The 19,047-nt window shown below is 45.6% G+C and overlaps 1 protein-coding gene across 1 annotated transcript in view; it reads left to right on the plus strand.

Annotated features, from left to right (window-relative positions):
* The window catches only part of TRPC4 (transient receptor potential cation channel subfamily C member 4), a 525,557-nt gene that overhangs the window by 371,746 nt on the left and 134,764 nt on the right, over positions 1-19,047 (plus strand). The window lies entirely within an intron of this gene.

Raw genomic sequence — 19,047 nt, forward strand, 5'->3', positions numbered from 1 at the left:
CCGCTGCTTGTCACATCTCCTCTCGCTGCCAACCCGAGACTGTCACTAGCGGTAATGTCACAGGCTCCCGTGATACTTGGTTTGTGAAGGCGGCGGTCATTGAACTCAGTGACAGCTCTGCTGTCAGGAGTGCAGCAATCACCGCAGGTAATGTACCTCACTAACCTCCTGACAGCAGCACTTGTCATGCCCTGCAGTGACCTTGGCTGACCTATTGATGTTAGCTCAGGTCACTGCATTGCTCTCCCACCCAATATAGAACATTCTGTTCTTCATTGACTGAGACATTGACTATGGTATGGATCGTCATGGGAACCCCTTGGATTACACCAGACCTGGATTTGTTTTTCTTTCTAATAAATTGGTGAAAGAGGGAATGTTTTGGGGAGTGTTTTTTCAAATAAAAATGTGTTTGTCGTCTATTTTTTTTTTATTACTGACTGGGTTTGTGATGTCGGGTATCTCTTAGACGCCTGACATCACGAACCCCAGGGCTTGATGCCAGGTGACATTACACATCTGGTATTAACCCCATACATTATCCCGTTTGCCACCGCACCAGGGCAATGGGATGAGCTGGAGCGAAGCACCAGGATTGGCGCATCTAATGGATGCGCCACTTCTGGGGCGGCTGCGGCCTGCTATTTTTAGGCTGGGGAGAGTTCAATAACCATGGACCTCCCTAGTTTGATAATATCAGAACCCAGCTGTCTGCTTTACCTTGGCTGGTGATCCAATTTTTGGGGGACCCCCCACGTTTTTTTAATTATTTATTTAATTTAAAATAACGGCGTGTGGTGCCCTCAGTTTTGGATTACCAGCCAAGGTGAAGCTGCCAGCTATGGTCTGCAGGCTGCAGCCGTCTGCTTTACCCTAGCTGGCTATCAAAAATAGGGGAAACCCCACGTCATTTTTTTTTATTTTTTTTTTTCTTTTTTGGCTAAATACAAGGCTAAGCACGCCTTAGTGCCACATGAAAAGCAACAAAGGGTGCAAAATTCAGGAGAGTGGGACGTTATGTGCCATTATAATGAGTGAAAACTGTGGAAAAAGAAAGCGCAATAGGGTCTTACCCCAATATATATAGGGTGAAGCAAAGGATAATCCTACTCACCAATTCGGGTTGTGACAGTCACAACACCTATAGCAGCATGTAACACCAAGTCCCGGCAGCGGTCCCCATGAGGCAGATAACAGAGAGTAGTAGAGAATGGGTTTCACAGCCGCGCCAAAAGACTACTGGATTCTTCTCAGATTAATGTTTCTTTTATTTCATAACAGGTCAAGTCTACGCGTTTCAGGAGAACACAGCTCCCTTCTTCAGGACAAATGATTTGATGATTCTTTGCTGGTTTGTCCTGAAGAAGGGAGCTGTGTTCTCCTGAAACGCGTAGACTTGACCTGTTATGAAATAAAAGAAACATTAATCTGAGAAGAATCCAGTAGTCTTTTGGAGCGGCTGTGAAACCCATTCTCTACTACTCTCTGTTATGTGCCATTATAATGACAGAAAAGACTGATATGAAGTGTACAAGCACAAGAAAATCACCAGAGCACTCTACGCTGTGAAAAGCAGTAGAAAATGGCACTGGAGTGAACATGTGACTGCCTCATGTAGGTTGAAGCAATGGATCCTGGGTAAATTTATGTATTTTCCCTCCTATAGTTATTTTGCAGTACACAAAAAAATGGAAGGCACACGGATGACAAACGGATGACATTTGAACTGTATACCGAACGGAAACGGATGCCACATGGATTAATCCATGAAAAAAACGGACCGCTTTTTACGGACCGCAAAAACAGATCGGTCGTGTGAATGTAGTCTTATTCTGATTTGCTTTTTATAAACAGCAGGCAGAAATAAGTGAATAGCGCCCCCCAGCGTCAGAAAATCTCTGAGGTTTCAGGGGGTAGCTGAGACCCTGGAGATCATGATTCAGGCCAGTTTTTCTGGTCCCCTCTCACGTGATCACCGGTATACACCGTATACCGATGATCACGTTACAGTAAATGACAGCGCCGGTAAAAAAATATTTATCTCCCATCCGACATGAACAAACATGTCAGATGGGAGATAAATCTCCTCCCCGGTCCCCTCCGGTCCCCCAGTGTCGTCAAAGTGCACCCCCCGACCCCCTCCCGGAAATCCTAGATGGCCGCCCGCACAGCAGCGCGCCGGCCGCATTCACCCGACTCCTCTGATTTCTGTCGCATGTGCCATGACACATGCGACAGAACACTTCTCCCCAGGCCCTGCCAGGCCCCCCTCTATAACCCCACCGGTGTTCCCCGGTGTCCCACGGTACCTGTGCAGCGTTGATCCCCCGCGGCCCTCTCCTTCACAATAGTCGCTGCCGCATGCACAGAGCGGCTGTCAGCTCAGCTTCCTGTGTTCAGACACAGTGAGTGGTGGTAACCATGCATCTGCAAGCTACTGCAATGCCCTGCTCGAGGTAAGGAACATAGTTGATCAGGAGAGCTATACTATATTTCCAAATGGAGGTATTTGATTTTATAGTTGCCCTGCTGAATGACTACCAAACATGAGAGTCCGTTATACGCCACAAGAAAACATGTCTAAATAGCGAGCTCTGTTGTTTAGTATTCATTCAGCTGGATAACTGGACTTAAAGGGGTATTCCATCTCCAAGATCCTATCCCCAATATATAGTAGGTGGAATAGCAATAATATCAGCAAATACCAATATTTGGAAATGTAGAATAGTTCTCCTGATTAGGCATGCCCTTACCTCATGAGCAGGGCATTGCAGCTTTGGTAGCAACCGTTACGACATGGACTCTACTGCTGTGGACCCGGGGAGAGTGGGTGTAGATTCATTGCACCCACACTCCTCACATGGAGGGTCTGAACTCCTAGAAAATGGGGGATACGTTCCCTGAGCATGTCCCCCCATATTCTAGACGGTCCAGAGTCATCGTGGGACCCCCCTATTTTTTTTCCTTACAATAAATTGGTGAAAGAGGGAATGTTTTGGGGAGTGTTTTTTCAAATAAATTTTTTTTGTCTTTTTTTTTGTTAGTACTAACAGGTTGTGATGTTGGGTATCTGATAGACGCCATGACATCACAAACTGCTGGGCCTGATGTCAGGTAACCTTACAGCTAGTATCAACCCTATTTATTACCCCGTTTGCCATCGCACCAGGGTATGGGATGAGCTGGGGTAAAGCGCCAGGATTGGCGCAGCTAGTTGATGCACCACTTTTGGGGCGCCTGTGGCCTGCTATTTTTAGGCTGTGAAGGGCCAATAACTATGGACCCTCCCGTCCTGAGAATACCAGACCACAGCTGTCTGCTTTACCTTGGCTGGTGATCCAATTTGGGGGGGACCCTACTTTTTTTTTGTAATTATTATTATTTATAAAATAATTATAAAAAAGAGCCTGGGGTGACCTCCACATTGGATCACCAACCACGGTAAAGCTCCCAGCTGTGGTTTTCAGGCTACAGCCGTCTGCTTTACCCTAGCTGGCTATCAAAAATGGGGGGACCCCACGTCATTTTTCTTTTTTAACTATTTTTTAAATAAAAAAAATTAATGGGCTTCCCTGTATTTTAATTGCCAGCCAAGGTAACGCAAGACAGATGGGGGTGGCAACCCATAGCTGAACTGCGCTGAGAATCAAAAACACCACGGAGCGCTACGTCATTTTTTTAATGATTTATTTTTACAATACTGTGATGTCAGGCAATCAAAATATAGCGAAGCCTATATTTTTTTTTAAGTTATTTAAATAAATAATTAAAAAAAATAAATGGGCTCCCGCTGCATTTTTTTGTATTGCTAGCTAAGGGTAATCCAAGCAGCTACTGGCTGCTAACCCCCACTGCTTGGTGTTACCTTCACTGACAATGCAAAATCCAGGGAAGCATTTTTAATTTTTTTTGCCAAAAAACAAAAAAAAAATGACGTGAGTTTCGCCATATTTTTGTGTGCTAGCCAGGTACAGCAGGCAGGTACAGGCTGCTCCCCAACCCCCAGCTGCCTATTTGTACCCAGCTGGGAACTAAAAATATAGAGAAGCCCTTTTTTTAATTATTTCATGAATTTCATGAAATAATTAAAAAAAAAAATCGACATGAGCTTCGCCCCATTTTTGTGTCCGGCCAGGTACAACTAGGCAGCTAGGGATTGGAATCTGCAGCACAGGTTAGCCCGAGGTTTCTGGGCCCCTCTGCCGTGAATTGCAGTCCGCAACCGCCCCAGAAAATGGCGCTTTCATAGAAGCGCCATCATATGGCGCTGTATTCAACTCTTCCAGCAGCCCTGAAGCTGGGTGGCTTGCTGGGTAATAATGATTAATACTAGCTTTGTTTTACTAGCTAGTGTTAAGCCAGAGATTCTTAATGTCAGGCAAGTTAATAATCTCCAATAAAGGGTTAAAAAAAAGACACCACACAGAGAAAAAATACTTTGATAGAAATAAATACACAGACACACTTAGATACTCCATGTTTAATACTCCCTCTCATCCCTCCACGATCACGGTCTTCTGTCTTCTTTCTTCTTCAACCCATGCAGCTCTGCTACATCAGACAGCACTGCATGGGAGGAAGACACTGCTGCTTCCCGTGCAGTCTAATCACTCAGTGAGTGAGCAGAGGCTGTGGGCTTTAAGCGGTGATGTCACCGCTGACAGATGGGTTACCATAGCAACGGTGCTCAGATCACGTGATTCCCGATGCCGCTATTTACCGGCTGTGGCATCTAGTCCTTGCATGTAGGCTGATTCTGTAAAGAGCGCCAACATGCATGGATGGGGAAATCGACCATGTGCCAGAGCATTTCGCCAGTATACAGAGATGCTGGAACGATCACTGCGTACCGGAGAGATGCACTGACAGGACCTAGCAGGACGTCTAGCCATGTGACCATTCTATAGCCAATGAGATAATAGACACATGACTGGTCACATGCTATTTTGACGTCACAATAGCTCCTATCATCAGGGCTGCTTACCGGGAGTACACAGTGATTATCAGAAGGAAAAGCGGCAGGAGACAGAATGCAGGACGCGTCGCGGGGACCTGTAAGCGTTATGGCAATGTTTATTAACTGTATGTGTACATGTATTATGTGTTTTTATGTGTTTGCCTCTCATTGTTTTCAATGGGATTCTAGTGGTTCGTCAAACGGTTTGTCGAACTTTTGTCGAACAAAGCCTCCGTTCGATGAACCGAACCGAACTCGAACGCTAGGGGGGGTGGCTCATCTCTAGTGGTAGGGTCTTGACTAAGCACCCACCGAGAGGCGGATGCCAGATACTACTCCCAGGGCAGAGACCAGGACTGTGGCAGCTGACCTTCAGGGCTGGGAAAGGTGCTGATAGGCTGAGTCTCAAGTGCAGACAGCGACCACCAGGATAGCTGAAGCATACAGCATGGCCAGGATGAACAGGCATAGTCACTAGCAAGGCTGGGACCACCGGAGTGGCTGAGGCAGATGACATGGCTAAGATGGACAGGTTGAGTCACTAGAAAGGCAGGGTCCCCTGGAGCGGCTGAGGCAGATGGCACGGCCAGAACTATCACAGTCCCTAGTAGCAACAGGGCAGGGCAGGATGGACTGGAATCGGGTATCAACAGGGTAGGGTGGATTGGAACCAGGTACAGGCAGGACATGACGGAGAAGGGGGCCTGACAACTAGCTAGCTAGAACACAAACTGCTAACTAAACAAGGGCATTAATCAGACCCCTCTCCTAGTAGGAGAGTGCCTTAAGTACCCTGTGCATAGGCTGAGAGGCACTCCTTAGGAATGGCACACTGGCTCTTTAAGAGAAGGGCAGCGGTGCACGCGTATGTCCTAGGAGCACTTGTAGAGGACCTGTGCCATGTGCACAGGGCCCAGGAGGAGGAACCAGGAAGCACCCACTTGGAGAAGTGCGGGGACGCCGGGAAGCAAGGTGAGAGCCAGATGCAGTGGTAAAAGTGTGTCCTTGCGGCAAGGAAAGCGGGGGGCACAGGAATGCCAGTGCTAAACATTTATTCAAGGAAATTTCAAAACTTCTTTTTTAGGGACCTAATCAGCTTTTCAGCAACTATGGAGAACTAAACATTGGACACCAACCAAAATGATACTATTTTGAAAACTGCACCCAATTACATATTCAAAGCTTCTGTCAGGGAGTTTATTAACCCTTCAGATGCTTTTTAGGAATTAATACAAAGTGGCATGGTAGGAAAGAAAAATATTTTTACTGGCTAAATGTTGGTAACGTCTGCACAGGTCACTATAGCTGGAAGACTCTAAAGCGGGCTTTACACACTACGACATCGCTCAAGTGATCTCGTTGGGATCACGGAATTTGTGATGCACATCCGGTTACATTAGCGATGCCGTTGCGTGTGACACCTATGAGCGATTTTGCATCGTCGCAAAAACGTGCAAAATCACTCATCGGTGACATGGGGGTCCATTCTCAAATATCGTTACTGCAGCAGTAACGATGTAGTTCCTCGTTCCTGTGGCAGCACACATCGCTCCGTGTGACACCGCAGAAACGAGTAAGCTCTCCTTACCTGACTCGCGGCCACAATGTAGAAGGAAGGAGGTGGGCGGGATGTTCGTCCCGCTCATCTCCGCCCCTCCGCTTCTATTGGGCGGCGGTTCAGTGACGCTGCTGTGACGTCGCTGTGATGCTGAACGAACCACCCCCTTAGAAAGGAGGCGGTTCGCCGGTCACAGCAACGTCCCAGGGAAGGTAAGTAGTGTGACGGGTCCGGGCGATGTTGTGCGACACGGGCAGAGATTTGCCCGTGTCGCACAACCGATGGGGGCGGGTACGCACGCTGGCGATATCGGTACCGATATCGCAGTGTGTAAAGCGCCCTTAAGGCCGTTATTTGGCTATGAACTATGATTGCTACATGCATATTCCAACTAGTCAATACATTTCAAAACCTTAAACTTTTACTTTTAATTTTTTTTTAGCCTTTCTTTTTTGTTTGATAATCATTCCCTTATAAAGTAAATGAAATGTTATTAAGCAAACTGTAAAACAGCACTGAGCTGAATGCTGTATTTTGTTTGCATATGTATACCATAAGTAAAATATTAAGCCCGCTTTACACGCTGCAATGTATCTTACAATGTTAATGTACAATGTGTCGGTGGGGTCACGTCGTAAGTGACGCACATCCGACATCGTAAGGTACATTGCAGTGTGTAACAGCTACGTGCGATTGCGATTGAACGGTAAAGAGTTCATCGCACGCACGTTGTTCATTCCTCATGAATTGAACATCAGATTGTTCATCGTACCCGGGGTAGCACGCATTGCAGTGTGTGACACCCCGGGAACGATGAACAGATCTTACCTGCGTCTTGCGGCTCCCGGATGGTAATGCGGAAGGAAGGATGTGGGCGGGTTGTTTACATCCCGCTCAGCTTTGCCCCTATGCTTCTATTGGCCGGCTGCTGCGTGACGTCGCTGTGACGCCGAACGCCCCTCCCACTCCAGGAAGTGAACGTTCGCCGTCCACATCGAGGTCGTATGGACAGGTAAGTACGTGTGACGAGGGGTTACTCGTATGTATGGCACATTCAACAAATTGAACATGTCGCACATACGATGGGGGCGGTTACGATCACATACGATATCGTATGCGAAATCGTAACATGTAAAGCAGGCTTTAGATTACTAAAACAATGAAGTAGGAGAAAATATCATTTTAACCAAAGCACCCACTTTGGCAGGTAAACAGTCACATTTCATTTTCAGGACTATAAATATTTCTATTTTTAAAGAAAAAAAAACTTGGCATATCTCAAAATGTAGGAATCAAACTTTCAGTGACACACAAGCTATGAATTTAAAATTTGGTTTTAGTTGCACAATTAGCAATGAGGGTTTTAATACATTCCCTCTTTAGTTATAATATATAATAATAATAATAATAATATTTATTCAGTTATATAGCACTATTAATTCCACAGCACTTTACACATCACTGTCTCAATTGGGGCTCATAATCTAAAGTCCCTATCTGTATGTCTTTGGAGTGTGGTAGGAAACTAAATAACCTAGTGGAAACCCACACAAGTACAGGAAGAACATACAGGTTCCTTGCAGATGTTGTTCTTGGTGGGATTTGAATCCAGGACCCCAGTGCTACAAGACTGCAGTGCTAACCACTGAGCCACTGTGCGAATTCACAGTCCAGCAGTTTATTGTATTGATCGCATTTGACCTTTTTACATTTTTATCCTGTATGCTCTGACCGCCTATCCCTACACTGCAGAAGTATAAAATTGCATTCCTTAGTTAGCCTCTATATTTTATAATGGCTATGACAGCCTCCAGATTGGCTAGTTTAGACCATGTGAATAGATTGCTGCAGAGCATTAAGGGGAAGCCCAAGCAGATACACCTGATGCCATTCACACACTCACTGAGTCTCAAGCATTGTATCAAATGTCATTTTTACTTTTCATGATCCTCGCAAATTAATTCACAGATTATTGGATTTCTTGTGAAACTGTGAATTTCAGGAAATTCAATTTGATCTTGATCCTCTGCAGATTGATCCACTCATCTTGTAGACTGAAACCTCGCGGGCAGGGTCCTCTCTCCTCCTGTACCAGTCTGTGTTTTGTATTGTTCATGATTATTGTACTTGTTTTTACTATGTATACCCTTTTCATTTGTAAAGTGCAATTTAATAAATGGTGCTTTTGTTTGAGCCAGGCTGGCAGTCAGTAGTGGCCGTACGCACAGGGGTTACCAGGCCGCAGCAGGCCGGTGGTTAACCCCATTCCTCCCAGTCTCTGCTCCAAGGGAAGGGGGATTACTGTTCCTTTCACATTGCATCTCACTCTTCTTCTGAGTCAGGAAACAGCACATGAGAGAGTTCTTCTTAACCAAACATATTTAACTTATAACAGACTCGACATTCAGGGCACCGGTATTAGTCCCATAGGGGTTTCTTATATTTTTCACATTCTTCGCAGAACAGTATAATTTGGCGGCCAGCCGCTTCCCTGGCACCCGAGTACCTTCAGGCTCCACTAGGCTCCTCATCCCCCTGGCTGCGGTCACATTAGCAGAGTCCAAATCATCTAAGCTCCTAAACCCCTCCATCCCACCCACAGGGATTTGCATGTTGCCTGGAAGGGTTTACAGCAATATCACTCCTCGGGCTATGCTTCTGTCCAGGACCAGACCTACCCTTTTCCAGAGGGTGCAACTGGCCTTCGCCGCCAGGGGGTTTCTATGTGGATCAGCTTCATGGAACGGTTGCCTTCCCGACCAGTTGGACTTTACCCCACAGCAGGGGACGCAGTTGCTCTAATCCCAGTTCTCAGGATCCCGCATGTCCATGATCCAGGACTGGCCCCTAAGGTCCACAAATTCTACACTCAGTTGGGGCTCTTTATCAATTTCTCCTCCTGGGAACTCTCCTGCAATTTTCCCTCTGTTGCCCTTTTTTGTTTCCCATGCATCTTCCCACTAACCCTCTCCTTTCTGTCAGCACCAAGGAAGTGGCCGAGCATGCCGTGGCTATTTTATGGCCATTTACCATATCATACATTAGCAATATCCAATACACTATGAAGGAAATACAGCGAGTCTGCAGGGCTTGGGGTTGGGTGCGGTGGGCTGGGCCGTTTGCCCCCCTTACATTCCTCCCTCCTTTGAGCTTGGCCTCCCAGACAAGCATGTTCCAGACCTGCAAGACACCAAAATCAGAAATACATCCCACACAATAAAATTACACCCCACTTACACTATAATAATAATAATAATAATAATAATAATAATAATAATAATAATAATAATAATCTTTAGTTTACAATACAAATTTGGTGCAGTCACCTTGGCTGTAGGTAATTTTAGGCTTTGGTCATTTTATTTGACAAATTACTGCATATCTGGTATCATACATCCTAAGGGACAGTGTTTTAAGCTAATTAATTAGTCACAATTTTCCAAAACGACATAGCCATACTTTTTTAAATTAAAAAACCCTTTATTGGATGTGCATGCCACATCTTTCAGACGGGCTAAATTGCTGGGTTTGTCAAGAAGACATTTCAGAAAACACCTAAGTACTTTTTCAATGTTTTTCATGCTGGAAAGTGTTTTTAAGCATTTTTGTTGCAACTTTTTTAGTGTCATTTTCTGTAGTTTTCTTTTTTTTTTTAAAACTCAATTCAATAAAGAAAAGATCTCAAGCAGTTTTTTATGCAAAAATGCTGACTAAATGCTTGTGGCATCTTTTCAGCTTTCCTGTAGTCTAAGGCCCCTTTCCCACATCCGTGAAAAACGTTCAGGTTTTGCATGGCCATGTTGAAGTTGTGTATGGCCCATCTGTGTGCTGTGATTTTGGTGTTCACCATGTGCTATCCGTGATAGCACATCGAGAACAAGAACTTTTTACTCACCTTTTCCTGATGCTGATGTCTCCTGCGCTGCTGCATCCGGGTCCGCAGTGCAGTGAATATTCATGAGAATAATGAGCGGGCCTGGAAGCAAGTGACAGCAGCGCTGAAGACAGCAGGGCTGGAGACGGGAGTACAGAAAATCATTAGGGATGATCGAATACTTTGATTATTCGGCTTCTCGAATATTTTCCGAATACCTCACCACTATTCGACTATTCAATGCACAATGTAAGTCTATGGGAAGCCCGAATAGTTCCGAATAGTTGTTTTTCGGGTTTCCCATAGACTTACATTGCGCATCGAATATTCACGAATACTTGAATAGCGGCGAGGTATTTGGAAAATATTCATGAATAGTCGAATAGCGGCGAGGTATTTGGAAAATATTTGCGAAGCCGAATTATCGAAGTATTCGATCATCCCTAAAACTCATTTTATTTCAAAGACACGTGTTTTCTCCTGTATGTGTCACTAGGATCACATCAGTGTGTGGTCCTTGTGACAATATAGCTGCCTGAGAAAAACAGACATGTCGCCGTGTGGAACACACGAACACATGATCAGTGAGAAATCACTGATGTGTGCCCATTGAATTTAATGGGTTTGCGTATGTTCATATATCCGGTACATATGAAAACGAACGTCATACTTCCTGGAATCACTGAAGTGTGAAGGTGGCCTTATATTGTAAAGTATAAAGCGTCATTAGAGTGGAAAAACCTCGAAGAATGGCCTACTCACTTCTTTTAGCCACTTGTTGTGTTTGGAACACTATTTTAATAAATACTCTAAAGACTAAACATACGCACAGCAAGTCATATTTACATTGACATTTACATATACATTCTTTTGTGCGATTCTGGGCACTTTTCAGTCGGATTTTGAAGCAGAACCAACAGAAAAAGACATCATGTGCATATACTTTTAAGAACCAATTACTCAAAAACAGAGAACTCATGTCATTCCCCCATTCTTCAAAGCTCTACGCCAGATAATCGTTTTTGCTGCAAATATTGACAGAGAGAAATATGTAGGTGGATTGTACCTGTCAGAATAGACAGTCAAAAAAGTATTCTTATTTTTCATTAAGCTAATTATGAGAACATTAATTGGAAAAGACGGCTCTTTAGAGCAGAAAGTGCTTTTGTGAACTTCATATGTAATTTGAGAACAATAGCGCTGTATACGGAGACTTTTAATAGAACTATAAAATAAATGATGAAGGCTTCAAATTAAATTTGACATTGTCATCTAAAATTGCTGTTATCGTGTGTCTATGACTCAATTTATATGAACAATTACTGAGCGGCATAATGTATTTATAATAAGGGAACACATGATTAAGTGAAATGAAAGAACTTTTAGGAGACATTCTTCTTCCATACATTAACTGACAGATGGCACTTTACAATATTATGGGTACAAGAAAATGTGCAGGCTAATGAGATCTAACTGGTACTTTATGAAAAGCTGTAATAATTGTGCCTAGCTTTCATGCTCGAATCTCTTCAGTATTTTGCTATAGTGTCTCCATCCATTAAACAGGCTACTTTACTGATAAAATATTGCATAGAATGGTATCAACTTCCAAACAGCAAAACAAAAGGTGGATAAGTCATAAAATGTTCCCCCATTGCTTTCCTAGTTGGAAGCTAAGTCAGAAAATAACTTCCAAACAGGAAAACAAAAGGGGATAAGTCAGAAAATAACTTCCAAACAGGAAAACAAAAGGGGATAAGTCAGAAAATAACTTCCAAACTAGAAAACAAAAGGGGATAAGTGACAAAATAGCTTCCAAACTGGAAAATAAAAAAGGATAAGTGACAAAATAGCTTCCAAACTGGAAAATAAATGGGAAAAGTGACAAAATAACTTCCATACAGGAAAGCAAAAGGGGGATGAGTCAAAAAATAACTTCCAAACAGGAAAACAAAAGGGGGATAAGTCAGAAAATAACTTTGAACCAGGAAAATAAAAGGAAGGTTAGTGAAAAAATAACTTCCAAACAGCAAAACAAAAAGGGATGAGTCCCAAAATAACTTTCAAACCGGAAAACAAAAGTGGGATAAGTCAGAAGATAACTTCTAAACTAGAAAACAAAATGGCATAAGTGACAAAATAAATTCCAAACAGGAAAACAAAAGGGGGATTGTGGAGACACGGGGCTCAGTGGGTGCTCTCGTCCACTAAAACCCGCCGCCTTTAGAAAGACAGCGTGGCTCAGGGCTCATCCCAACTGAACGCCGGCCTCCTTAACCATGGGCGTAACACTACTCAGACAACACAGGGTGAGGGAACCACAACAATTAGACTTTATTGGCTCCCCAAACAATTAACGGCACATAACACATAACCAGCAAAACACACAAATGTAACAGGCAACAGAGTCGCACCCTTCCGCTGGCTCACCAGGGATTTAGAATGTCCATACCTCAGAGCTTCCAGGGCCACTTACTCCAATCCAGCAGCACCCCGCTTTTGGCGGGCACCCACCGAGAAAGGAATAACACCAGATTTAGGAAGCTGTGTGAGGTCTACAAAGTATGTAACAGGTGACTGAACTGTCCCAACCTGAGTGTCCTCCTTAAATAGTCCTGGTTTGATGTTACAATCCTGGCAGCCGGAGTCGAAATCCCTAGGCTGTGGATATGGTCTCCAACTGGAACCGGAGTCCCTAGATTGAAGCCATAAGATATCCTGATCCTCTAGTCAGCTCCGAAGAGCTTAGACTGGATCCATCAGCATCCATCAACAAAACTGGTGGCTTAAAGAAATCCCTTTTATAGCCACAGCCTTCCACTTGGATACACTGCGTCCTCATCGATTGGTTGGACAAGATCGCCTCTTCCATTGGATGAATCTCAAACTGCATGGACAATGTTCATTTAAATGATGTGCATAGAAAGACTGAAGATATCTACATGAAGTCTGCAAGTCACAGACTCGACAATGGCTACTAAGGTAATCACATTAGCAATACACAACTACGTTACAATGGTTACTGAAAGAGTCTGGAGAAACAATGCGTCTGGCTTTCAGTGGCCAACACAATTACATGAGTCAACAAGAGTCTTGTAGAAACAATGAGGGACTTATCCCCCATCTATAAACAATCTATCATCCTGTCTGGCTGAATTTTAAGAAACTTTAACCCATGAGAGTTCATGTCGTCACATTCCTCCCCCTTCTTAATATTAGCCAGACATGATAGGCTTCCGATCATCCTTCTCCTCTTGACGGAATTGTCCTTTTTAATGGTGAGGTCAGCAACAGATGCTCGCATCTATACACCTCCCCCTGATTACCTCCCCTAAGTTGAGCAGCCATATTGTGGACAAGCGCTAAGGTGGGGTCCACGAGTTGGGCCTGCACAAATCTCCCACTATTAATCCTCCCCCAGTCAATAGCCATAGTGTGGTTAGGCTTACTCACGGTTCTTGGCTCAGAAGTGGATGATGGAGACCAGGAATGCAAACCATCCCTGGAAAAGATGTTAGAAAGATCCACATCGGGGTCCTGCTTGGCTTGGAGGTGGGTGACGGCTGCTTCAAATTGACTGGATAGTCCTTGTCCTAGGTCATTCTCCAAAATGACTGGTGTAAGCAGGTAATTCACAAGCCCCACTTTCACTTTCCTTTGAGTGGTATCCGAAACAACAGGCTTGGTGGGGCCATCTATGAACCCCACTTCAACTTCCTCCTGGCTAGTCCCCAAAACCACAGGTGTGGGGAGGCTGTCCATAAACTCCATATGGACCTCTTCCTGGCCAGACCCCAAAGTAACTGGTGTGGGGACGGTGTCCATAAGTTCCACATAAGCCTTGCTCTGATTAGTCTCCACAATGACAGGTGTGGGGAGGCTGTTCACAAGTCTCACATCAACCTCTCCCTGGTCCTTTCCCGAAATAACTGGTGTGTGGACGGTGTCCATAAGCTCCACATCAGCCTTGCTCTGGTCAGTCTCCACAATGACAGGTATAGGGAGACTGTTCACAAGTCTCACATCAACCTCTCCCTGGTCCTTTCCCGAAATAACTGGTGTGGGGACGGTGTCCATAAGCGTCACATCAGCCTTGCTCTGGTCAGTCTCCGCAATGACAGGTATGAGGAGGCTGTTCACAATCCCCACATCGATCACTTCCTGGTTGGTCCCCAAAATACCAGGTGTGGGGAGGCTGTCCACAAGCTCCACCTCGACCTCTCCCTGGTCAGTCCTTAGGTCTAACTGCACACATGCCAGAGGAATGTCTGAGTGCTGGCCCTCAGCCAGGGAGATGGATAATTGGGAATCTGGTACAGGGTCTTCTGGGGAAACAATAACTGGGCTTACCAAGGTAATGGAGGAACCAGTGTCTCGTAGTCCCTGGCTCTTGACCGGCTGAGCTGGTAGATGGGCTCCAAGCATGCGGCCTCGGTTTTGGAGACAATCTTTATCTATATGTCCATGGCGCCCACATGTATAACAGCGCCATAGATGGGGCGAGTCACAGGCCCTGTTTGTAGTCCTTTGTTTTGGCGCAGCTTCTGCTGGGTAGCGGGACCATCCTTCTCGGCCAGCTGGTGTTAGCAGTAATGCAGCTGGAATCCCATAAACATATTCCAGAACATAAGCCCTCTCTTCTCTTGAGGATCTAGGCCCCAATGCATCCAACAACGCTGTGGCTTGGGCCATTTTGGACAAAGTTGATTCCCGATTGTCACTAGATCCATGATGTGGCACATAGTTTAAATCCTCTGGGTCAATATCGGTGGGATCCTCATCGTCCTCTGCATCATTTTGGGCATCCCAACGGACTAATTTCTGGATCAAGTCTGACCGTGTCTCAGCGTTCCAGTAGATAATCTTTCGCCTCTGGCACAGATCCTGTAGCATCCATTTACTGCAGCGGTCGTAACTCCTCTCTTGTCCTTGTCCCATGGCTGAGCTGGTGGGGTTGGACATGGCAGCGTCCGAAACCTGAATGCCTCCCCTATGGCCTGCTGGGTATGCTTATGTGCCTCCCTGGTTGTTGAGCCCTGGACGGTGTCCGAAAACACCAGTCCGCTGCAGCTCCCCTGGGTAAACCAGGCTGAGTAGTATCCCACTGCTGCCACCAATTGTGGAGACACGGGGCTCAGTGGGTGCTCTCGTCCACTAAAACCCGCCGCCTTTAGAAAGACAGCGTGGCTCAGGGCTCATCCCAACTGAACGCTGGCCTCCTTAACCGTGGGCGTAACACTACTCAGACAACACAGGGTGAGGGATCCACAACAATTAGACTTTATTGGATCCCCAAACAATTAACGGCACATAACACATAACCAGCAAAACACACAAATGTAACAGGCAACAGAGTCGCACCCTTCCGCTGGCTCACCAGGGATTAGAATGTCCATGCCTCAGAGCTTCCAGGGCCACTTACTCCAATCCAGCAGAACCCCACTTTTGGCGGGCACCCACCGAGGAAGGAATAACGCCAGATTTAGGAAGCTGTGTGAGGTCTGCAAAGTCTGTAACAGGTGACTGAACTGTCCCAACCTGAGTGTCCTCCTTAGGTAGTCCTGGTTTGATGTTACAATCCTGGCGGCCGGAGTCGAAATCCCTAGGCTGTGGATATGGTCTCCAACCGGAACTGGAGTCCCTAGATTGAAGCCATAAGATATCCTGATCCTCTAGTCAGCTCCGAAGAGCTTAGACTGGATCCATCAGCATCCATCAACAAAACTGGTGGCTTAAAGAAATCCCTTTTATAGCCACAGCCTTCCCCTTGGATACACTGCGTCCTCATCGATTGGTTGGACAAGATCGCCTCTCCCATTGGATGAATCTCAAGCTGCATGGACAATGTTCATTTAAATGATGTGCATAGAAAGACTGAAGGTATCTACATGAAGTCTGCAAATCACGACTCGACAATGGCTACTAAGGTAATCACATTAGCAATACACAACTACGTTACAATGGTTACTGAAAGAGTCTGGAGAAACAATGCGTCTGGCTTTCAGTGGCCAACACAATTACATGAGTCAACAAGAGTCTTGTAGAAACAATGAGGGACTTATCCCCCGTCTCTAGACAATCTTTCATCTGTCTGGCTGAATTTTAAGAAACTTTAACCCATGAGAGTCCATGTTGGCACAGGGATTAGTCAAAAAATAACTTCCAAACAGGAAAAAAAGGGGGGGATAAGTCAGAAAATAACTTTGAACCAGGAAAAGGAGGGTTAATGAAAAAATAACTTCCAAACAGGAAAACAAAAGGGGAAAAGTCACAAAATAACTTCCAAACAAGAAAACAAAAGGGGAATAAGTAAAAAAATAGTATCGCAGGCAGCTAACGCTCGGGTCCGGCGCTGCTGCGGCTGCTGCTCGGTGGCTCGAGCGGTAGGCCGGATCCGGGGACTCGAGCGGTGCTCCTCACCCGTGAGTGAAAAGGGTGGTTGATTTGGGGGATTTAGTCCGTGACGCCACCCACGGGTTGTGGTGAAGATGGGCACCACCGCTGCTGGTGACGGGGATCCCGGGAGCAATGGTAGGGAGCAGCTGGGATGTTGTTTCCCCCCCTCCGTGGGTAGGGGTTGGTGGTCCCGGGGCCCGGTGGTGTGACGGGGAGGCAGGGTTGGTGAGGTGCAGGGTTGCACGGACAGCGCGGCGTGGTGCCGGATGACACGGGTGTACTCACTCAGCAAGAGATGCACAAAGTCTCCGGTAAACCAAACGGCTGGATGGACGGGTCCCACAGCCGGCTGCAGTGTCTCTCCCTGGACAGGTGATGGCGGCTGTCTTTCCCTGCACCTTTATGTAGTGTTTGACTACGATGGGTTCCCAACGGTAGTCCGCTCCCCGGTGTATGGATACCGGAGGAGCCCGTTTGCCCGCAGGCGCTGGCCCTTGGGTCTCTAGCCTTTGGCGGTGGCTGAATACCCTCATGGTGTGGACGGTTGCCTTCTAACGGGTCTTTGGCTGTTAGGAAACCCCTGGGGTTCCTGTCACACTCGGATTTGACTGTTGACGGTGACTCCAAGCCTAGTCGGGGTCCGATGGCCCTGCCTGTGTGCTGGCTTCACTCCGCTCCCCGGTCGGTACCGGCGGGCCACCGCCCGACCCCGGTCCTACGGTTCTGCGTCGATCCACCTCTCTTGCCTCTCTACCTTGTTGTCAGTGCCTGGGCCACCAACCCAGACACTCTCCTCTTCACTCCTCTCACTTCAACCTCCTCAACTCAACTGCCCTGCTATTCCCACCTCCATGCCTGTGAACTCCTCAGTGGGCGTGGCCAACTGCCTGGCTCCGCCCCACCTGGTGTGGACATCAGACCCTGGAGGGAGGCAACAAGGGTTTTGTGTTTGGCTAATGTTATTTTCTAGCGGGGGTGGAGGTGTGTGTGTGTTACCTGTGACGACCTGGCTAGTCCAGGGCGCCACAATAGACTATGTTCACACACAGCATATTAACAACACTTTTTTGCCTCATTTTTATTGCAGAAAAGAAGTTGCTCTTTACAGTGCCAGCAAAAGCTATGAGATTGTAAAAATATCATGCACACACTTGTTTTTGGTTTTTTTTCCTGACTCATTTTGAGCACTTTGGCAATTTTGAAACCTGCAGTTCGTCAATTCTCTCAGCATTTTTTGCATCATTTTTCTTCCATAAAAAGCAATGAGAAATTGCGAAACATCCTGCAAGGAATGCAGCAAATAGGTTTTGCTGCGTTTTTACTTTGAGTTAAATGAAAATGACTTTATTAAACATGTACTGTAAAAAATCACACATATGATCTACACTCTAAAAAAACTACTGCTAAACCTACGTTTTTTTACTGCCAAGAGAGCAGGTTTTAGCTGCAAGAAAATGCTGTGTGAACATAGATGTATGCTATAAAACTGCAATATAAAAGTTGGATATTTTTTGCAAATTCCTGGCTGCGAAAAAGTTTAGCAAACTTTTTAAAGTCTTTGAATAAGCCTTGATGCTCATCCAAAATAAAAAGTGTGGGGTTATGTGCTATAACAGCGCTTTAAATTCATTATAGTTTATGCCAGGAACTATAGCAGATACAAGTTCTTCTTGCACTTCATAATTAATTCGGTACATCATATTCCAGGAGGCTTTTCTTCAAGACTCATATAGGAAATGCCAGTCTTCATGAATCAGCCCCCTTGCATGTTAAATAGAGATGAGTGAACCTGAGGTTCAGTTTTTGAAATGAACACCAAATTTAAAAATCAAGGTTCGGATTCGAGGATTGGATGCTGTACGTGCGAACAAAACTAAGCAAAGCTGTGCTCTCAGATATCCTTGGTGCTCAGCCCTGTGAGTTGCTTGCAGCATTTGAACAGCGCCCACTGGGGGTAACAACAGCGTGATCGGATGTAGTGTGTACAAAAAAGTTTGAAAAAGCCCACCTTCCCCTGGAAGTGATCTGCTTAAGGCTGACTGTATGTGTGCGGAGACTGAAACTGCCAATCAGTGACTTGATCTTGTGTTTGGGTCAAGCTCAAGCCTGTGGACCTAGGCTCGTTGGCTGCAACAACGGTCCAAAGGTTCGCTCATCTTTAATGTTAAATGTCCAGCATCACTGTTAAATGTCCATCATCTAGTGGGACTCTGCTCAATGATGTATTATTCATCTTTCATATGACCACTGTAGACAATCATT

This window comes from Anomaloglossus baeobatrachus, chromosome 2 (assembly GCF_048569485.1).
Source record: "Anomaloglossus baeobatrachus isolate aAnoBae1 chromosome 2, aAnoBae1.hap1, whole genome shotgun sequence".
In the NCBI taxonomy this organism is placed as follows: domain Eukaryota; kingdom Metazoa; phylum Chordata; class Amphibia; order Anura; family Aromobatidae; genus Anomaloglossus; species Anomaloglossus baeobatrachus.